At 35.1% G+C, this 17,748-nt stretch overlaps 1 protein-coding gene across 5 annotated transcripts in view; it reads left to right on the top strand.

Annotated features, from left to right (window-relative positions):
* ERBB4 (erb-b2 receptor tyrosine kinase 4) overlaps positions 1-17,748 on the top strand; it is a 1,129,074-nt gene that overhangs the window by 900,637 nt on the left and 210,689 nt on the right. The window lies entirely within an intron of this gene.

Raw genomic sequence — 17,748 nt, 5'->3', positions numbered from 1 at the left:
CACACACACACACACACACACACACACAGGAATGGGTGAATGGGTGAATGGGTATGAATGTGTTCCAGTAAAACTTTATTTACACAAGCAAGCTAAAAGCCAGATTTGGCTTGCTGACCAAATCCTGCCCTCAAGGGCCATGTGTTTAACCACTATGCCAGACTGCATTTGAGAGTAGTGACGATGATTTGGAAAATTAATCAGACTGCTTTATTTTATTGTTGTTATGATCTATTTAGTTGAAAACATCAATCAAGATTAGCTTTGATAGTGAGTTAGTTGCTGTTAAATTTAAATTAGGAACCCACTAACTCAGATAATTACACATTGAAACTTGTTTTTTTCAATTCAAATTCATAAGACAAGACCTTATAGGTAAAATGCTCCAACTATAGAATAATAAGAGTTCTGAAGAATGAAATTACTTTATAAGGTCAATCAGAACTTTAAGATTTCCCCTAGCAAAAATTGTAGATTGAGCTGCTCAGCAAATTTCAGAAGGTACAACAGATGAAACTATGTATGTAGCGTGCTGTTATTTTTTCACACTCAACACAAGATATCTTGCCAGGGGTACTGTCAAAGACCCATATGCATTCTTTCTCTATCTTTTAGCATAAAGTCTTCAGTAATAAGAATGATTTTGATTTTCAAATGACCTTCATATGAAAGAATATGCACTCTGATTTTTAAAAAATGAATTGCTCTGTTTTTCTATCCTTTTCTCGTGTACGCTCTTTTGTAAGTTTTATAGGTGCTCAATTTGTGGTGCTGCATAATTTATTTTGGTCTAATGCTATACCCATCTTATATAGGGCTACTTTTAGTTTAACAGCTTATTGGTTGTTATACAATAGGGCTGATCATTTAAGTGGAACCAACCTGTTGCTCTGATTGGTTGGTACAGATGCCGAAAGCTCTGTCTCTGTGCACCAGTGCCGAATTGAACCTTGGAGACAGAGTTTGGGTGAAGAATAGCTTTATTGCTGTGCCAGGCAGAGGGGGACAAAGCAGGCTCTTGCCCTCAAAACTGTGTGTCCCAACCCCGAGGGTTTAGTGAGTTTAGTGAGGAGTCCTATAGCAGTGGTTCAAGGGTGGGATTGCTGATAAGATTAGGGTGTGTGCAGGGCCTCCATTCCTTTAATCTGGCCTCAGGTGGTGTCTTGAAGAGCTTTTCTAGTTCCTTTAATCTGGAATGAAGAATGCTAACAATTTCCATTTGTTGGGGGTTTTCATTCTGTAAAGAGCACAAAGATGTTATTTGTATCCCAGGACCCTATTGTTTCTTGGCTGCTCCTTCCTTGTCTCTGAATCCCCTCCCTTCCCTGATTAGCAGCTGTTTGAACCTGCCCTTTGGAACTCAGGGAAGGTCATGGAGGCTGAACAGAAAGGCTCCAGAGCCCAGGAGCCCACAGAGTCCCACTTGGTTTCAGTGCTGTGTCTTAACAGTTGCTAAATATTTTAAATATGATGCTTGCTGCATATCTATCAACACCTGTGTAACAGACATTGAGCCCAGTAACTAAATAATGTCCCTTCTGCCCGTCTCTAAAACTTCTGACGCTCTCTACAGCCGGTTCAAATATTAAAATGTAAAACAAGCTTTTTTCAGTGATGTCACAATCAATTTGATCTTGATCATAAGTATAAATTTGTGAAGGGAACTTTCAAGGAAGTAAAAATGATAAAGAAAAAAGACAATGAGTAGAAACAGTGTAGTTAATATGTAAAACTGATAGTAAAAGATCTTGCCCAGTCTAGACAGCAGCCAAAGCTGAAATTCACAAGAATGCTAATAATCTCTGCTGGAGGCTTGGACAGCCCTTTTTGTCATATTTCCATGGAAACAGACTGGCAAAAAGGGGTTAAGAGGCTACAAAATAATCACCTAGGAAAGAAGCTCTGAAAACCTCATCATGATTTTGAATGACTATTTGAAAGCTCCTAACCCCGTCCATTTTTTCTTTTCCCTCATCTGAAGTCTATTCCCATGGAAACAGGAGTGGGGAATGGCAGCTTGAAGTTACAGATTTCTGCTGAAATTTAAATGAGGCTCTGATTGAGCCATGAAAGGCATCATTTTCCTAGATGGTTGATGGATCTGGTGACCAACAGACTCTAAAGAGTCTGATCGTCTTAAAAGTGAAAAAAAAAAAAAAATTAGGGAAAATATTTTGACTGCACCTTTCCTACCTGGTGAATAACTGCTAGAAGATTAACAGATTGATGAACTGCTATTGACAGAGTTTCAATAAATATCAAGCAGAAACACTTCGTACTATTTTCTCAACTTTTAAAACATTAGGATAGCTTCACAACAATTAAAATACTGCTGAACTGGAAAAATTAATGGTGAATTCAGTATTTTAAGTAGGCAGGTATAACTTTAATACAAACATATACCTACTTTTCATACCTACATTTTCACCTCATCTATTATGTGTGAAGATCATTATAAGTGCTTAAATAACATATCAAACCACAAAAGGTCTACTTTAGCAAAATTATTTGCAATTTGGACCTAAGAATTGAGTTGAAATTGCAAATATTCTCAGGGTTATTAAGTTAAAAGTCATGTTTGACATATGTCTTAGTTTGGGCTCTTCCAGAAGCAGAAGCTGACCCTGAGACAAGGATGTGAGTGAAAGTATTGATAGTTTATTTTGGAGGTGAGGGACTCATCAGTAAGGGAATATGGAAATGAGACGGGAGAATCAGTAAAGTCAGCTGCCGTCATGAGAGACTGGAGCTTCTTTCCATTGGAGAGACTCTGGCAGCCAGTGTAGGATGTACACCTCAGAGTTACTCCTTAAAATTTAAGGGAGATGATGAAAGGACTCCAGCTGTTAGTCATTGGTTGAGGGCAACTGGGAGAGAAAGACGTTTATTCTCCTGCATGTACTACCTGCAGAGTGTGGCAAAACAGGTTTCAGTAGCAAGAGAAAGCCACTGGGCAAAGAAAGGCAGGAGGAAGTCAACTAAGGTACAGCACTATGGTAGAGTGTTCCAAGGATAACTTTCAAACTAAAATAACTGCAACCATGCCACATGTCTCCTTTGCAGACTGGTTATGTGTCTATTAGTAATAATATGCATGTGTGTGCCTGTGTTTTATATCATTTTATAGGAGGAAAATACAGCTTCCAAAGACAATGGAAACTGCATACTTTTATTAAGCATTAGACCTTTTTGCTGCCCTCCCTCGCTGCAACTGTACACTTAGGGTACAGTATTCCAGATTTAATAACTACTACTACTAGGTTTATCAGATATAGCTGTGACTCACTTGTTACAATAACGACAAACATGCAACAACTTAATACTCAAAACTCACTACATCCCCTACTTCTATTGATATCCAAGGGCAAAGGAGAGGACTTTTATCTTTCTTTAGAATTTTTACCATAGGCAAAAATAAATAAGGAGCAGTTTGTGTTCTGTTAAATGCTACACTAAAAGCAAGAGAAGGAGGATTTGGTCACAAGGCTGTTACTCAGCTCACCTGAGTATGTCTAATGGATTCATAATGATGATAATAACACACTGCTAGTGAGTGGCCAGTACATTCTTCATTCACATAAAGGCAGATCACGTTGAACGTTAAGAAAATGACTCTAAAGGTCCACCTTCTTAAGAAGAATGCCTACATTTATGCACTCTCCTAGTTCTTGCTTCAAATAGCACCATTTCATTGGGAAAACACGGGTGTTTTTTGTCTCTTTTTTTTTGTTTTTAAATTCATCAAGTGATGTACAACAGATACCTAAAAAATGATGCTATTGAGCAAGATCCCTGGAATTGGGGACCCTGGTCTGGTCAAATCAGACAGGCTCTTGAGTTTATCTGAGCTTCCACTACTCTGTTTTCCGTTTGTTTGTTTGTTTCCCCTGATATTTAAGCCCACTACCATTTAACATTATTTTATTTGCCTAGGAAGTGCGTATGTCTTTAAATGTTTTACTTAATTTATGTTTTCTTAGAAAGAACTAATCTAGGATAAAAGAAATGCCATAATTATCCTAAGTTCCAGTGACTGATCAATAATACTTCAGGTTAGAGATAACTTGAATCTTCTTGGCTTCAGTTTCAGCTTCGCCACCAAATCAACCACATAGTTCATGAAAAGGTGCTGCAAGGAAAGGTGTTTCAGATCAGCCAACCTTATTGTGTAAATGGTAATTTTCTTATTAAAAGAAAAATAACTAGTTTCCTTCTTCCTATACAATAGGAACTTTTATCTTACGCAAGTGTTTTATTGTTTTCTGAAGATGTGTCCATTGTTTCTGTTACTCTTCTCTATATTGTCTTTATGATACTCAGTGTCTTAGTGGGAGCTGTTTCAACTCTAGTTGTTGCCATATTAGTGGGGTGAGACAAACAATTTTTTGGTAAGGTTTACATTTTCTCCTAGATTATAGCAGACTTACAAAACAATTGGAAAAGATATTTTGTTCTATAACATTATTTTCACATCACAATATTTTCATACATATGGCTTCACATAGTTAACAATAACTCTTAGCTAGATCCTGTATTATACTAACAGTGGATTTTGTTAAATGCATATAATTTAATTATATCTTTAGGCCTAATAGATTTTGCTAATTTGCATATATGAATACAATTCATTCGTTTCAGAGGTGAAAAACATAAAATTCCTTTTTATTAAAAGCCCACTACTTAGATGTCACAGGATTCTATACTGCTTGCATGATTTTGAAAAATTGGTTAACCAATCCTTTTTACCTTAAGAAAAATTATTGCTAAAGTAATTAAGAAAAGTTTTGGATAGTTATTTTGCTTTTAAAAATAAAACAATAACTTCAGAAAGAGATTCCAAACTCCATTAGAAACAGAATTTAGTCTTCCAAAACTCTACTAAAAAGAAAAGAAAAAATTACCAGTATCTAGAGTAAATCACTCTGTTATAGTTATTTCATTGGCCCTGGTTCCTGTCCTGTTAGTTGTAGAGAATTCGGTCTGAAATGGCAGCACATCTGAAATCACTCAATCAAACACCTAATTCTCCAACTATATTCTCCTGTCCCTCTAGTTCTTTTCCTATAGTAACTACCTGAGAAACAGTTAACCCTTTTTGATGTCTCCCATTCATTGACTCTTGGCTGTTTCTCACTATCCCTCAGCTGCCACCTGTCCTCACATCCCTTCATAACAATCTTGAATTTGTGGACCATCTTATAATCACATTCTTTTTTAAAAATTTTTTATTGGAGTATAGTTGATTTACAATGTTGTGTTAGCTTCAGGTGTACAGCAAAGCGAATCATTTATACATATACATATATCCAGTCTTTATTTATTTATTTTTTTAGATTCTTTTCCCATATAGGCCATTACAGAGCACTGAGTATAGTTCCCTGTGCTACACAGCAGGTTCTTATTAGTTATCTATTCTATAAATAGTAGTGTGTATATGTCAGTCCCAATCTCCCAATTTATCCCCCCCACCTTATCCCATAATCACATTCTTAAAAATCTTCAACTTTCTTGATTCTCAAAATCATGCTGGCAAACAATCCTAGAAATACTAAAATTTCTCAGTGCTATGTTCTAGACCTCTTTTTAATATACATGTTTTGTAGAACATCTCACTAGATTCTCAAATTTCATCTCTATTTTATGAATCTGACCTCATCTCCATCCTTGATATCACCACACTGAAATCTCAGGGGAATCTCAAGTTTAACACACTCAGAATGTACCTTTTCATCTTCTTTTCTTAATCTCTTCTGCACTTAATCTTACCCATTTAAATAATGTGTATATTCATTTACTTTATTGTACCCATCAGAAATTTGGGATTTATCCTTAAATGTCACAACCCCTCAAACCACTCATTACAAATTCAAGAGAAAATGCTTTGATTCTATGCCAAAAACACATTTAGAGAGCATCATCTTCTTTTTATATGCCATTGCCACCCCCTTAATCCAAGCCATCAACTTCTCCAGCTTGAATTATAAAAAGAGCTTCCAGTTTGATCTCCCTGTTTTTTAATACAGTGTTTTCACTAAAGCAAAATAAAACCTTTCAGTGTTTTCACTAAAGCAAAATAAAATATTAAACCCTTGGCTTGTAGGGCTCCTAACTATTTTCCCAGTCTTCTTTCTCTTCACTGACTTTCTTTCCACTCCTCTTACAAGCCAAGCAAACCAGTCAGTGCTTTTCCCCAGAGTTTCCTTCTCCTGGTTACACCTAATGAACTTTTGGTTATCTTTATCTTCTCAGCTTAAGTAGACTTCCTCAAAGATACCTTTCCTGACACCTTAATCCAAATTATAAGCTACTAATAACATTCAGAAAAAAATTGTGCCTTTATTGTGATTATTAGAGATGTATTTGTCCTAGTAATCATTGTAGAATCCCATTCTCCATCACTCATCACTGGACTACAGGATCTCTGATGACAGGGACTGTCTGTTGACCCCATGTCTCGTCTGCATCTCTAATGGCAAGCGTAATACAAGCATCTGGTTAGAAAGCAATAAGTACGTGGTTAATTGACTGAATAATTTTTCTATTTTTAAAGGTTGTTATTATTCTTCCCTGAAGCCTCTCTATTCCAGACTAATTGACTTAATATTTCCCTCCAACAGTCCTGTCTCTATTTACTTTATTATACTTTAATTTTCCTTACATATTTATATTGTTCATCTATGATTTATTTCTACAAAATAAATTTATTAAATGTTTTGAAACCAGAGCATCAACATGTCGCTGGGGAATAGTCCTTTATATTGACTCTGTAAGTAGGTGTCAGTGTACCCTCTGAAAGCCCTTTGAGAAAGAAAACCCCTTATAGACTTTCTATGTGTGCAAGGGGCCAGTAACCTCCCCTAATGGGGATCTTCTGAACGCTTCCCTGTGAATGTTTCCATTGTAGGCACATTGTCTACTGTACCAATATTTAAATTCAGTGAATGGAAATCAGTAGTCTCTTAAAGGCGTTGCTTTCTGTATTGTAGGCATTTTCCAGCTCTCTAAACTCCACAATTTGGGGAGTTTCATACATGATTAGCGGATGTATTGCTGTGCCACCATGGAGCTGGGAGAGAATGACACTGATCACGTGCAGTTTCTGACTCCAATCCAAGCGGTATTTGCTAATTATGATGGTTTAGGAAAAATCCCCACTCGTTTTGACTGCATCAGTAGGAAGAGCTGTTTACAATATGAAGATTGCTCATAAAATTCAGGTAGAAAGCTTTTGCCCACAGGGCAAACATAGACAGGAAATAGAACTTCCAGAAAATCAGTAAATAATTTGAAATATATCGAACCTTGCCACAGATGGTTTTGTTAATGCTTAATTCTCTGTTTGTAGATTCAAAGATATAAAATATTGTTTCTGTAAGAGGAAAGGACCATCTGAATAAAATCCTGGTTTACATTATGTGGTATAAAGTGATTTTATTTATTCATACAGCAGTGATTTTGTTCAGGAAATGAAGGCTTAATATGCTGTGATATTTGCAATAGCATACACACACATATATGTGTATCTACATAGTGGAGTAAATAAATATAAATGTATTAACTTATATATTAATATTATATATTATTATATATTATAGATATATACTACAATTTTATTATTAATATAATATAAATATTATTATAAATTTTATATACTTATATATATTCACTCCACTGTGGTATATGGATTAATGGTAAATATACTCCATCATATTTTTTCAATGTGCTTTTGTAAATTTATTACACCACTGGGTAATCATCTATGAATGATCACATGCTTGGTATTGCTAAAATGGTTATACAGAAGTTACTACTCACAAGGATATCTTGAACTTTTTTATGATCGTTTTCTCACAACGATCAAAAGAATTCCTCATTCTACCTCCCAGCACTGCTGTATTAGTCACGTGTTTGTGTCACAGGTTTGTTTGCAAAGCATAGACTGTCAGAAACTAAACAGATTGACAGTATGTCTGGTTGCACCCAAAGAATTTGTAATAGAAACTCTGTTGGCGTTACCTCCATCATCATCCTAGTTAATGGTTATTGTTAATGGTCATAGTAAAAGTTGAAGTAGACAGAGAGCATCCCCAGATTGCTTGAGATCTTCAAGTTTCAAGATTAACCCTACATTCAGCAACAGGTATCAGTAATCCTGGGTCACATATGGGTGATTCCCATCCAGATTAAATGAAGATATTATATTAACAAGGACAAGTTTGGGTACTGTTTTATTTGTACTAAACTGCAAGAGTTAATCTGTACAATGGAGTATGGTGGATTTGTACAAAAACTAACTCAATGACAGCAAAGCCAGAGTGAAAAGGGATTGGTCTAGCAAGAAGGCTTAATCATGTTCCACTATGGATCAACTATTAATAGTAGACATATTTTTAAAACATATTTTCTAGAACCTAATGTGTAAAATTAAGACCAAAATTATAAATTATGAAGTAAAGAAAGAAATGATTCTTTGCATCTAGATTGAGCCAAAGGAAAGCCTACAGATGGGTATTAATATGCCTGTTTGTGAGGAGAATTAAGCTTTCAGATAGGATTTAAATCATTTCTCTTATTCTGAATCCAATAAGGGAAGGCAGAGCCTGGATTTGAACTGAAAGCTCTCTGGTTTCAAAATCTACTGACTTCTCATACCATTACTCTGCCTCCACTAAAAGATCACATTATCTTAGAGAGAGATGGCGGCCATAAGTAGTAAAACAAGTGGCAGTTCCCTCACAGAGTTTTATTTCTTCTGAGTTTTTTCTTCTGAGCTCCTGAGGTGGCCCATTGCATTCATTGAATCCAAGCTTTGCTCAAGAGGCATTCTTGTTCCTCAAAGCCCTGTTGATGACCTCATCATTTTCTTTTTATTTATTAGTCCTCCATATGACATTTTATGTCACTCATTCTTACCCTCAAATTAGAAAATCAAACTGAGTGTTATGACTTTCTACAAAAACTGCAGACAAATCCTCTGAATTATACAAATTAAAAAATTCTGATGTATTGCCTAAGCATTTTAACCTCATCATGACCACTTCGCATAAAATTATTACCATAGAGTCTATACTTCTTTGACCCCATTAAAACAATAAGTTGTACTATACTTACTACATAAATAGCTCAATTGTTTTTTTTTCCAGTAAGGAAAAAGATATCCATATATTCTTTTGAACTTTCTAAATGCTGCTACAGTTCCTAAGAAGCCATGTTTTTGGTGCTCACAGCTTATAGTCTACACAGAGCTTGGCACAGTGTGATTAGAAATAAGAATGAATACCTCTGAGGTAGTAACATTGTGAGACCAGTTTGTCCCAGAAAACAAGCAATCAGCGAGGGCTCTTTATCTCAAAACTGAAAAGCTTAGGGTTTTCTACAGTGATCTTTGCCACTGGAATTTTATCTAGGGTTTTGATCCACTTAACAAATTTAATCTAACCTCTCTGAACTTAAATCTTCCATTATCTGTTAGAAAATAATTAGAAGCTGTAAGCAGAAGTCGGCATATGTGGAATTCCTCAGGAGTCCCTAAGCTCATTGAAGCAAGGAGTTTGACAGATACTGGTCAGCTGATATTGGGCTGGCAGCTAATAATGGCAGGAAATGCTGCTTAGCTAGGTGAGAAAGTTAACTTGGGGAAAATGAAAATGAAACATTTGGGATTTACGGTTGGAAATAAATTTCCCTTTTTCATTTGTTTCCTGGTAAGAAAATAGCCAAGGGAGCTAGTTCTTTTTTTTTTTTTTTTCGGTAATTTATAATTAAGATCTAAGGGCCCACTTGATCTCAACCATATTCACTATAATTTCCTTGTATTCCCACAAAGAAATTTTAGTGAATCGGAAATATGTTTGGTATAATGCGTACAAATAATAGGTGAATCTGACCAGTAAATTAAAAATTGTCAGCTCTAGCAAGCATGTGGTAAATTAACAGTAGGAAGCATGTGTAAGCTTTTTGGGAAGGTTGCAAACACAAGACGTTTGAGTATAAAGGCAGAAAAGGTTTTTTCTCTGATGTTTAAAGCAATAAGCCAAGTTCCTTTAAAATGAAAAATTAATTTCAAAATGGAACACTCATACACTTAATGAGCGTGTTACTATACTCTAACAAAAAAGTATTTTATTCTTTTGCAGCTAGATGCTTCAAAATAAAATATTTTCTATTTTTCATATAACATTGATTTTAAAAAGCATAAATCTCAACCTACATTACTCTCTGTTCTCTTATTTTCTACTAAGTTTATAATGCATGTACTAAGGTATAACACCTGAATGCTGTGTGTTATTTTTGTATCCTCAGCAAAATTGTTAATGTCTTTTGGTTAAAAGCTACTTTAAACTTTGTAACTCCCGCAATAGCCATTTACTGAGTAGTAAGTTTTCAGTAGATTTTTATTATTAGTTTGGAAGGATGGGTAAAATATATTTACTTCATTTGTTTTTTAATAGACTTTTATGGAGTGCCTACCATGTGCAATGTCCCATACTATCTATGTACTCCAAAGATTATAAAGATAACTAGCATGGCATAACCTTAACCTTAGTGAGATTTGTCTAGTAATACAGTAAATCGATAAAACAGAATGTTTCATCAGGTTGGAACAAAGAAAGTATGATAGGAGATTAGTATAAGAAAATATTATCATTAATGGTGAGTTTAGGGATCTTTTAAACTTTTCACCAGTACAGGAATACCAAAGTTTTTTGGCATTACAATTTATTTAGTTGCATTTGTCTAAAATGCATGCATATTCTGAAATAAACTAACCCTTGTTTCAACTTATTTTTTCTATCCTTATATATTATATACTATGTATATTTATCTTGATATATTTTATGCCATATAAAATATATATATGTGTGTGTGTGTGTGTGTGTGTGTGTTTCCTTTAACCATATTGACTGTATGTGGTTTTGTTTGTTTTTTGAACACTGTTTTAAGTAAGGAGAGGATAAATTAATGTACAAACATTTTCTTATAACTTATTTAACACTAACTCCCTCACAGTATGATATTAGAGTTTAATATAGTTCTCAGATATAGGTGCATGATTCCTTATTTTAAACCCTTAAATTTCTCATTTCAAATATGTTTATTTTAAAAATATTTATAAATATTATATATATATTTTACTTAAAAACAAGATTTTTTCAGTTTCCTTCTTAATGGAATTATTACTTTTGGGAGTTAATTTATTAAGAATGTCTGACTGTAAATGCTCACCCAAAAGAATGCCACAAATCATCCCCTATTTTATTGAGTTATAGGTATGAACATATTTTGAAAAGACTTTTCTTTTTTTCACTTGTATTCACAGTAAACTCTCAATGTTCATGACAATATTTTCTAGTTTGCTTCTGATAGCTATGAGTAATATCAACAGGTTCATTAAAAACAAACCAACTCTACTACTTGATAATCTAATTGTCATTGAACATAACCACCTATAGAAAAAAAAATAGTGCTATTTCAAAACAAAATTCTCTTTTTCTCCTCAATCAGGTTATATTCTTATAATATCTCCGTATCTCTTTAGTAATCTTTTTTTTTTGTTTTGGTACAGTAAATTTGTATTTATGTACTTCTCAGACATTTGTAACTGTTAAAGAAATGTTACTGTTTACAATTGTGTATTAAGATGTTTACAAACATTATGAATATAATCGTGCTGGCAGAGTTTTCTAACAGAAAATGAGTAAGGGACTTTCCTAATAAGGCATAAAGTCCTTGCACTGCTACTGAAGTAAACAGATTTGTTACTAACAGACTATCATCCCTTTAATGCTTAATCGGCTGTCCAGAGGAAATTAACCACCACCATCTGCATCTAAAAGTATCCAATTTAAATTGATAGGTTAGAACTGCAGCAGGGCAGATGTTGCAGTGAGATGGGTAGTGGGTGAGAATTCTTATATTTCCCAATTTCAGATGTTCTATCTAAAATTACTGTTAAGTCTGAAAAGACCCATAAGCTCAAGGTATCCTTCCAAAGTAGTTCCTCTGTATGTAGAACAACATACCATGTTCTAGTATGAACAAAGATGAAGTACAGACTCTTCCTCCAGTAAATTTAATACTTATCTTCTTATGAGGCTTATGCATCATTGCCCATTTTTGTTTTAAATAAATAAATTTATTTATTTATTTATTTTTGGCTGTGTTGGGTCTTTGTTGCTGCATGTGGGTTTTCTCTGGTTGCGTCAGCGGGGCTACTCTTTGTTGCAGTGCACGGGCTCTAGGCGTGCGGGCTTCAGTAGTTGCAGCACGCGGGCTCAGTAGTTGTGGCTAGCAAGCTCTAGAGCACAGGCTCAGTCATTGTGGCACACGGGCTTAGTTGCTCCATGGAATGTGGATCTTCCCGGACCGGGGCTCGAACCTGTGTCCCCTGCATTGGCAAGCAGATTCTTAACCACCGCGCCACCAGGGAAGTCCATCATTGCCATTTTTAATCAATAAATTATTTTATCCCTTTTAGATTTAGATTTTGATTAGCTTGAACTTCTTAAAACAATGTCAGAAAAACTAAAAAGAAACAATTTATGTAAAATCTGTTAACTGTGATCCAGGTGTGTTGAATAAGTTTTCTTTCATTCATCATGGTAATAAAGCAACAAAGACCATCAAACTTTAAAGTGTACTTTAGCACAGAGACTTGCATAATTAATGCCAACTTTTCACAGTAAGAAAGTGAAAGCCTATGTTTAGGAACTTACTATTATTTAAGGATTTTCTTAGCATGGCTCTTCTTCCCATTAGCAATTCAAATAGATACAGTGATGTTTCAGTTTCTGAAGAGTAATGTATATGCCAGATTGTTATTATGTGGATAGTAAATGAAGGTTTTCAGGAGTCTCTGTTAGTAATACAAGATATTATTTTCATCACCTTAAATGAAATGCATTCCAAGCAAGTCACTGTTGGTTCAAGGTTAACAGTCAGCTAATCAAGACTTGATGAAAGACAGTTCTGATACTTAAGTCAACCAAGCGGTCTGTTTAAAATATGTATTTGCCAGCTAAGCCATTTTTGAAGCCTGATCCTATGTTATCTAACTGTCCTTTTGGTGATGAGATATTACATTATAAGGTCTCTTTGTGCCATGAGGTTGATAAGGCTGAATGTGAACACTGGCATACACCTGAACTATTTGACTTACAAATCACCATTAGAGCATAAAGTATTCAGGGACAAGGGGCCTTGGTGAATTACTAAGTGATATTTATCATTTGGATTTCTCCTTCTCAAGTGCTTAAATTTAGGAACATTTTGGTGTTTGATAGGGAAGAGTGGCATAATTTCAAGGTAAAATTTACCTGTAAGTAAGAACAAAATCAGTCTCATATGAAACAAAAAAGAAACGTATGAAACAAACAAACAAAAATAGGTAGAAGCTCAATTAAGATTTGGAGAAATTCTGTGACCCACTATACTTATATAAGCCAACTCTCAAATCATGTTTCTGTCTCTCAGGGTGTTGATTACTATATAACACTTTACAGACAGTAATTATATATTTCATTTCATCGCTGATAACTGGCATTTTTAATTTGCCATTGCAACATCAAATGACCTATGTGTTAGACTATGAAGCTCCATCTGCAGCTTGTCAAGGAGAAAACATAAAAATGTTATAAACTAATGGATAACTGGAGAAAGCAGAAATTGTTTCTTTATAAATATGCTATTCTGTAATAGTTCAATCAAAAAAGTAAACTAAATAAACCCACTTGAAAAATAACGGCAGTCTGGTGGAACCCAAATGGCGGGAATACAGGTGTGCCTCAGGAATGAGCTGGAACTAGGAAATTAAAGGAAACTACAATCCCTAAGGATCCACAGAGAATTCTCTCACCTCAGTTTCTACCCAGCTTGTGGAAAGTGTCCCACTAACCTCTAGTCTAGAGAGCAGGGTTTAGGGAAAAGATTCTCACTGGCCTGTGTTGGGAGTATGCCTACGCAGGGATCAAATGAGAGGGTGGAGCGCCCTTGTTAAAGATGGCTGCTGATGGCCCAGCAGTTTTAGCATATACGCTGCATAAACACTAAGACTCCTAACAGGGAGAAGAGGTCTCGGAGAGGCAACCCAATAGGTGACTGCTAAAAGCGGTTAACTCTTTTGGTTCAATCAAGGAAACCAGAAGAAATTTTTATTTTTTATTTGTTTTTTTTTTTAATTTTTGAATTTTATTTATTTTTTTATACAGCAGGTTCTTATTAGTTATCCATTTTATACATATTAGTGTATATATGTCAATCTCAATCCCATGACCTGGCTATTGTAAATAGTGCTGCAATGAACACTGGGGTGCATGTGTCTTTTTGAATTTTGGGTTTCTCTTGGTATATGTCCAGTAGTGGGACTGCTGGGTCATATGGTAATTCTCTTTTTAGTTTTTTAAGGAACCTCCATAGTGATGTTTAGCACCTTTTCATGTGCTTCTTGATCATCTGAATGACTTTTTTGGAGAAATGTCTATTTAGATCTTCTGCCCATTTTAGGATTGGGTTGTTTGTTTTTTTAATATTGAGCTGCATGAGCTGTTTACATGTTTTGGAGATTACTCCTTGTCGGTAGCTTCGTTTGCAAATATTTTCTCCCATTCTGAGGGTTGTCATTTCATCTTGTTTGCAGTTTCCTTTGCTTTGAAAAAACTTTTAAATTTCATTAGGCCCCATTTGTTTATTTTTGTTTCCATTTCCATTAGGAGGTGGATCAAAAAATATCTTGCTGTGATTTATGTCAAAGCATGTTCTTCCTATGTTTTCTTCTAACAATTTTATAGTATCTGGTATAGTATCCGAGCCCTTACATTTAGGGCTCTAATCCATTTTGAGTTTATTGTTGTGTATGGTGTTAGGGAATATTCTAATTTCATTTTACATGTAGCTGTCCAGTTTTCCCAGCACCACTTATTGAAGAGACTGTCTTTTCTCCATTGTATATCCTTGCCTCCTTTGTCATAGATTAGTTGATCATAGGTGTGTGGCTTTATCTCTGGGCTTTCTATCCTGTTTCATTGATCTATATTTCTGTTTTTGTGCCAGTACCATATTGTCTTTATTACTGTAGCTTTGTAGTATAGTCTGAAGTCAGGGAGTCTGATTCTTCCAGCTCCGTTTTTTTTCCCTCAAGATTGCTTTGGCTATTCGGGGTCTTTTGTGTCTCCATACAAATTTTAAGATTTTTTGTTCTAGTTCTGTTATAAATGCCTTTGGTATTTTGACAGGGCTTGCATTGAATCTGTAGATTGCTTTGGGTAGTACAGTCATTTTCACAATATTGATTCTTCCAATCCAAGAACATGGTATATCTCTCCATCAGTTTGTATCATCATTAGTGTATAGGAATGCAAGAGATTTCTGTGCATTAATTTTGTAACCTGCAACTTTACCAAATTCATTGTTTAGCTCTAGGAGTTTTCTGGTGGCATCATTAGGATTCTTTATGTATAGTATCATGTCATCTGCAAACAGTGAACAGTTTTATTCCTTCTTTTCCAATTTGTATTCCTTTTTTTTCTTTTACTTCTCTGATTGCTGCTAAAACTTCCAAATCTATGTTGAATAATAGGGGCGAGAGTGGACATCCTTGTCTTGTTCCTGATATTAGAGGAAATGCTTTCAATTTTCCACCATTGAGAATAATGTTTACTGTGGTTTGTCATATATGCCCTTTATTATGTTGAGGTAGATTCCCTCTATGCCCACTTTCTGGAGAGTTTTTATGATAAATGGGTGTTGAGTTTTGTTGAAAGCTTTTTCTGCATCTATTGAGATGATCATATGGTGTTTATTCTTCAGTTTGTTAATATGGTGTATCACATTGATTGATTTGCATATGTTGAAGAATCCTTGCATCCCAGGGATAAATCCCACTTGATCATGGTGTATGATCCTTTTAATGTGTTATTGGATTCTGTTTGATAGTATTTTGCTGAGGATTTTTGCATCTATAGTCATCAGTGATATTGGTTGGTAATTTTATTTTTTTGTAGTATCTGTGTCTGGTTTTGGTATCTGTGTGGTGGTGGCCTCATAAAATGAGTTTGGGAGTGTTCCTTACTCTGCAATTTTTTGGAAGAGTTTGAGAAGAATGGGTGTTAGCTCTTCTCTAAATGTTTGATAGAATTCACCTGTGAAGCCATCCGGTCCTGGACTTTTGTTTGTTGGATGATTTATTTCTTTAATTATTTTATTTTATTTATTTTTATTTTTGGCTGCATTTGGTCTTCGTTGCTGAGCATGGGCTTTCTCTTGTTGTGGCAAGCAGGGGTTACTCTTCATTGCAGTGTGCGGGCTTCTTATTGCGGTGCCTTCTCTTGTTGCAGAGCATGGGCTCTAGGCACGTGGACTTCATTAATTGGGGCACATGGGCTCAGTGGTTGTGGTGCATGGGCTTAGCTGCTCCGTGGCATGTGGGATCTTCCTGGACCAGGGATCGAACCCGTGTCCCCTTCATTGGCAGGTGGATTCTTAACCACTGTACCACCAGGGAAGCCATGTTGGAAGATTTTTAATCACAGTTTCAATTTCATTACTTGTGATTGGTCTGTTCATATTTTCTATTACTTCCTGGTTCAGTCTTGGAAGGTTATACCTTCCTAAAAATTTGTTCATTTCTTCCAGGTTGTCCATTTTTTGACATAGAGTTGCTTTTAGTAGTCTCTTAGGATGCTTTGTATTTCTGTGATGTCTGTTGTGCCTTCTCCTCTTTCATTTCTACTTTTACTGAGTCCTCTCCCTCTTTTTCTTAATGAGTCTGGCTAATGGTTTATCAATTTTATCTTCTCAAAGAACCAGCTGTTAGTTTTATTGATATTTGCTACTGTTTTCTTTGTTTCTATTTCATTTATTTCTGCTCTGATCTTTATGATTTCTTTCCTTCTACTAACTTTTGGTTTTGTTTGTTCTTCTTTCTCTGGTTCCTTTAGGTGTAAGGTTAGATTGTTTATTTGAGATTTTTCTTGTTTCCTGAGGTAGGCTTGTATTGCTATAAACTTCCCTCTTAGAACTGCTTTTTCTGCATCCCATCAGTTTTGGTCGCCATGTTTTCGTTGTAATTTGTCTGTAGGTATTTTCCAATTTCCTCTTTGATTTCTTCAGTGATCTCTTCGTTATTTAGTACGTATTGTTTAGCTTCCATGTGTTTGTGTTTTTTACGTTGTTTTCCCTGTAATTGACTTCTAATCTCATAGCGTTGTGCTCAGAAAAGATACGTGATATGACTTCAATTTTCTTAAATTTTCCGAGGCTTGATTTGTGACCCAACATTCTCCTATCCTGGAGAATGTTCTGTGTTCACTTGAGATGAAAGTGTAGTCTGCTGTTTTTGGATGGCATGTCCTATAATTATCAATTAAATCTATCTGGTCTATTGTGTCATTTAAAGTTTGTGTTTCCTTATTAATTTTCTGTCTGGATGATCTGTCCATTGGTGTAAGTAAGGTGTTAAAGTCCCCCACTATTGTTAGGTTACTGTCGATTTCCTCTTTTATAGCTGTTAGCAGTTGCCTTATGTATTGATGTTCTTCTATGTTGGGTGCATATATATTTATAATTGTTATATATTCTTGGATTTATCCCTTGATCATTATGTAGTGTCCTTCCTTGTCTCTTGTAACATTTTTTATTTTAAAGTCTATCTTATCTGGTATGAGTATTGCTACTCCAGCTTTCTTTTGATTTCCATTTACATGGAATATCTTTTTCTATCCCCTCACTTTCAGTCTGTATGTGTCCCTAGGT

This window comes from Physeter macrocephalus, chromosome 2 (genome assembly GCF_002837175.3).
Source record: "Physeter macrocephalus isolate SW-GA chromosome 2, ASM283717v5, whole genome shotgun sequence".
Lineage (NCBI taxonomy): Eukaryota > Metazoa > Chordata > Mammalia > Artiodactyla > Physeteridae > Physeter > Physeter macrocephalus.
Note: the sequence above shows the minus strand (reverse complement) of the source record. Positions and strands in the feature narration are given on the sequence as shown.